At 33.9% G+C, this 5894-nt stretch overlaps 1 pseudogene; it reads left to right on the top strand.

The window, feature by feature from the left end:
- The first annotated feature begins 1194 nt into the window (after positions 1-1194).
- LOC149537578 (uncharacterized) lies at positions 1195-5516 on the top strand (annotated as a pseudogene).
- The last annotated feature ends 378 nt before the right edge of the window (positions 5517-5894 follow it).

Genomic DNA, 5894 nt, shown 5'->3' with positions numbered 1-5894 from the left:
GAAGAAAAATCAAAAGGATGGGAAGAGAACCAAGGAGGAGCTCAAAAGGGGAAGAGAAACCAAAGAGAAGGAGCAAGGTACAAAAAGATAGTCATAACATAGGGTTGTTTCTGCAAAGGGTAGATAATAATGGAAGCCAGGATGTGCTCAAGTTCTGACCTTCATCTCAATTGAGGTTAGAGGGGTTGCCATTGATTTCTATGGTCTCTTTGAGCTTGCACTTGAAGAAATTGTCCTCTCTATACACAATTTGGGTTTCCTCTAAGAATATGCGATGCTTGGTTGAGGAAGAATGCTTAGCAAGTGCTCACATAGGAATCCATTCATGTTTGATGTCAGTAGGATGCTCTTTGATTCTAGTGTTGAATTAGCGACCTGTTTCTCCAATGTAAGGGGTTCCACAAGAGTGCGTGACTTTATAGACCCCAAACACAGTAAGGGCATCCCTGTGGTCCTTAGCGAGAGGGATACAATGCCTTCGAGTGGAAATGGGCTTGAATGCCACTCTGATGCCCTTTTTGTTAAGAAGGTTAGAGATCTTGTGGAAAATCCTTGCAACATACAGGATGGACAAAAATAGGGTGGTCTCAAGGATAGAGGGAGCATTGCTGGGTGGTGAAAGATGGAGAGATTTGGTGAAATGGAAGGCTTTAGCAATTTGTCTACTTGAATATCCATTCCACTTGAAAACTTTACCAAGATGTTGAAGTTCTTGGTCAAGGTTATCATTGTCACAGATCCTATGCACTCTCAAGGCCAAGGTTTTGAGGATACCGACCTTTTGCCTAGGGTGGTGCACTACTACATTTGACCTCATTTTTCTACCAAAATTTTTTACCATCAACTAAAAAAGTTTAGGTTGGTTAGAATGTAGAAGGCAAAAATATTTTTTTTTACATCTAAGCCTCGTGTTGGTCAAAATTTTCACCAACACGAGGCTTATATGTTAAAAAAAGAAACATTTCATGTTTGTTGTTTTTTGAATGCGAGGGATCATTTGCATTTTGTTGGAGTTTTTCATGCACACAAAAGAAGATAGACCTATACATGCAAAGAAGTGGCTTGATTTTTCTCTTCCACTGTCAAGCTCTGCAAATCTAGCCTAAAGATCTAGCTCTGTCAAGCTCTGCAAAGAAGTGGCTTGATTTTGCTCTTCCACTATCAAGCACTGCAAATTAAATAAAGTTTCGTCACATGTACGGGAGCTGTAATTGTTGTCGAGATAGAGTCAAGGGTTTTCCCAGTGGTAAGTAGCTACGAGTTAAAGAAAGGCTTCATTGATTACTAAAGCATTGCTTTTCTAAAGTTTATTTTGCACTAGAGGTTTTTCTAAAAGATGGAAGCTCTTCTAAATTAGAGTTAGCATCAAAAGATATTGGATGTTATTTAGCTGAAGTTTTGGAGGCAGTTAATGTAGTTCTCTTCGATTTATAGGGGTTTACTAGATCATCTCTTTTGAAAGATCCAAAACAATCATACTTGCATACAGTGTTAAGTTATACATCTGGAAGTGGTAATTTCTTTACTTTCTTCCTATCTTTGTTTATATGCACAAATCATGCTTTTATTGGAGATTGAATTTTAACAATTATAAATTATTAATTGATTATATGTCATGGGAGTTTCTCTTATAATTCTATTTCAAATTGCATTAGCTTTTAGTTGAAAAGGAAACTAAAGCATTGAAAGTAACAAATTTGTGTTTCAATGGGTTTCTTTTTTATATATAGATTTTTCATTTATCTCAACCTTTTTGATTAATAATTTTCAGCAATAATGCTCAGCATTATATATATTAAAGTTTTCCGAAGACTTGGAGTTACTATTGTAGGAGCACAAATTGGGGAGGATTTTTTGATATGGCCTGAAACTAATAACAAAGAGATTTGTTATCATCTTCTCAATTCTTTAGCCAGCTAGTGTACTAAATTCACATACTTTATTAAGCTTCTGTATTTTTTGATCACTATTGATAGTTGTGTGGTGATGTTAGTCCTAGTTGGTGGTTTGTTCTTGATATTCAACTAGCTTTAGCTTTTTGGGTATTATATATTGTTAACACTTCTTCATTGAGTATTACTTTCATGGGCTTCATTCTATGCATGTTGTTTGTCACACTTCATTAGCATTGGTTAACATGTTTGATGTTTTTGGACTTCCTATTCTAATAATTTGTCTAAGCAAACTGTTTAATGGCAAGTGACCTATTGCATATGCTCTTAGAAATTTTTGCGGTGCTAAATCACATTGGGGTTTATCTTTCAGTTTACTTCTTCCTGACATTTCATGAATTATGTTTGATGTTTTTAGACCTCTGAGTTTCACTCTTTCAACATTTTAATAATTTGTCTAAGCATATTGTTTAATGGCAAGTGACCTATTGCATATGCTCTCATAAATTTCTACAGTGTTGAATCACACTGGGTTTTACCTTTCAGTTTACTTCTTCCTGACATTTCATGAATTAAATTGACTAGGAAAATCAGCTTAAAATTTGTACCTTGATCATGAAATGCTCTGAGTTCTCTGGGTTGGTCAGGCAAACCAAGATATAGATTTGAGAAATTTTTGTTTGTAGTGCACAATATTTTGTGATGTGGGTAGTAGCTACTATAATTTTGATAAAAAAATAGTGTACGTTCTTTGATGAGGATTTTGGTCTAAAAAATTGTCATTTCTTCTGATTTCTTGTGCATTGGTATTTTATTTTTATTTTGGTTTTTAGATTGCAAAACTAGATTAAAATATACACCTCACTTGTACTTCATTTTAAAGTGCTTGTTACCATGACAACTTTAGCTTAGATGGGGTCAGATAATGGTAATAGCCTAATGGGCCAACACAAAACTCTGCATGCATTAAAGATTGGACATTCTCAATGCATATGGATGTTGGTTCTCTTTGTTGTGTAAACACTAATGCATCACAAAATTGTGCAATAGTTGCATGTGATGGAGTCAATGCTAACACTTTTAGATGATTCCTGCATATTTGGATCTTTCACTATATATTATTTTTTCATTAAATGTCTCTCAAACAAATTATATTTATGAGCTTTTTGATTAATGCTATTTTAGGTGTGTTTGTTCAGGAGCTCTTTAAACTATCTGTAGGGGAAAGTTGGTTTGCTAGAGTAAATGGTAATTGTGTTAAGCATCTTGGATCTAAGGCTTCTGATTTGACTAGTGTATCACTTCCCAGAATTGAACTTGGGTCAAATAGAGACATCACTACAATTTCTTTTGCAAATCTCAAGGTGAGTTTATCAAACACAAAGTGGCATTTTTTTAATGGAGCATCTAAAATGGGACAACCTTGTAGATTCTAAAATGACATGAAGTTGAAGGATATTTCAAATCCTTGTCTAAATTTAATGATTTCAATAAACACACAGCTTTATATATATTTTTCACTTAGATGTAATTACATAAAAGACATCATCTATTTTATTTAATTTGGTTGGTTCTTGCAGAGGCTTTACTAGAAATTTGCTTCAAGGGCACACCCTGGATTGTTGTTGACTTCACCACTTCGACCTATGGGTCATGCATCTGAGAAACAAAAGAAATTTGACAATACAAATGCTTTAATCTTGTGGCCTATGGAATTAAGGTGTGAATTCCCTTGATTTCTTGTTTATTAGGTTTGGTGTTGAGAATTATAGCTCTATTGTTGTATGTCCCCCACTTTCATCTTTAACATTACCCCTAAAAAATTTCCATAATCATTCAGAATATCGCCTTTGTTAATTTTCAACTTTATTGAATCCTGTGCCACTCGAGTTAGCATAATTCCTAATGCAAAATATTTAAGAGGAAATATACATACGTAACTGAGGTGTGAATGTAGGCCTTAAGAATAACCACACATGTTATATATTGATATCCCATTTTCTTGGTTATTGATAGTTGATGCACTTTGGGATGTCTTGAGATTCTGAGGGATGCACCCTAATTTTGAGGTGAATGTCTCTTAAAAGGAGATGATCCACAGTACATGAGACCCCCCTAAAAAACTAAAAAAATAAATAGAACTTAAAAAGTGAACGAACTCAACCTATTTTCACCTAGAAACAAATTGATTCAATGTTTTTTGTTATGTCAATGTTATGAATCTCATTTTTACTGCTGTACCTATATTTTCACTATAGAAAGTAGTGGAGGGAGAGTTTTGAAAAATCAAATTTTTGCTATGGATCTACGCTCATTTGATCACCATTTGAATGCAACAAGTTGGAGCACGGTTCATGGAAAGTGGGAGGGCTTTTTTGTGTTAATAACATTGGAAGATTTAGAACACCAATAACAATTAATAACATTTCTACAACAACTATAGATGTTTCTAATATTCTTTTGTGTGTGTGTGTGTATATGTGTGCATGTGTGTGTGTAATAGAGGGACACATTTTATGGCCCTGTACCCATATCCGACATAGCCCATAATGTTGAAACCTAGCACTCGCGATATCTTGTTATATCATGCTTGATTTAACTGGCTAGTTATGCTAAACTAGCATGTTATAAATGACAGAAATTGACATATTAAACTATTTTCACCCCTATCCATAACAAGAACATAATTGGGAACTTGACGTTTATATCCTTAAAAGAAGCTAATCAGGATAGTTTTTGCCTATCAATAATGGTGCTATGAATTTTGTTTGAAGCTTGCGTCTGATCAATCAGGTTTGTGATTATTTTGTATCATTTGTTTCACATTTTGAATAGCAACTGTTGTTCTTGAATCTCTTTTTGGCTCTCAAAGGGAATTCAATTCACTAGTTTTCTCTATTATATTTGTGTGCTATGAATTTTGCTTCTTTCGATCTGTAGAATCTATATTGGACGTTGAATCTCTTAAAAGATTTATTGTCATTGGGATGTGTTTTTTTTTTGTGTTAGCAAGGATGATAGTTTTTTGTTTATTCTAATTTTATGGCCTTGCTATTTTGTCTTCTCTTTGTAAGACCACCTTTGTAATTCTTCCTTCCACCTGTCTATTAAATGATATTATTTGTTTTTCCTCTTTCCTTCTTTTTCTAGTGGAGTCTGTCATGGATGGTATCTCCATTTTTAGTTCTTTTCTTCCAATGGAGATATTTTTTTATTACTAATGGTATACTAGGCTATTTCTTGGACTTCAAATCAGAAGATTTATGTTAGCTATCATAGCATAGAACATTTGGACCTTTGGTGGTTTGAGATATCAGCAATTTGTAATTCAATGAGTAGTTTATGTGATGATAATTTTTTTTGTCTAGGAGCAGTACATAATTGCTATGAGAATCCATAGTCTAGAAGAGGTAAAGTTAAAATTAATTTTTGTCTATAACATAATTTTTTTGGAAGTTATGGCCAATGATGACTGTATTTTCATGCCTCATTCTAATTTGTTGCATCTCTTTATTCATCTTATCTAGATTGTCCATTATGGCATCTGAGAGGTGGCTAATTTTGCAACCACATAGCTGGGAGTTGCAAAGAGATCATGGCATGCTCCTATACTATAGCAGGTGATGAAACTTAGTAAATACTATCAAGTTTGAATAGATCTAGTAGGCATCATAAAGTCGCTATCAAATTTTTGTACTGCAAGTTTCAGCTGAGTTCAAGTTTTCATACTAAACTTGGTATATATGTTTTCCATTGCATTATTCCTTTGTATATTTATACACATAAAAATGTGTATTATCACATTTTCTTTCATAGAATTGACCCCCTCATTACATTGTACCTAGGCATTGTTGCAAGAAGCATGATTATTTATTTGTAGACATGCTAAAACTAATTGTAACAGGTGCTTGTGAAAGTCTAGACATAAATAGTAAGGTGAGCTCTGCATTGGTTGAGATTGTCAGACGAATTTAGATTCAACCACACTATCTTCTTGCCAAG

Source organism: Cupressus sempervirens, chromosome 9 (genome assembly GCF_028749045.1).
Source record: "Cupressus sempervirens isolate cs-2001-9-10 chromosome 9, ASM2874904v1, whole genome shotgun sequence".
Taxonomy (NCBI): domain Eukaryota; kingdom Viridiplantae; phylum Streptophyta; class Pinopsida; order Cupressales; family Cupressaceae; genus Cupressus; species Cupressus sempervirens.
Note: the sequence above shows the minus strand (reverse complement) of the source record. Positions and strands in the feature narration are given on the sequence as shown.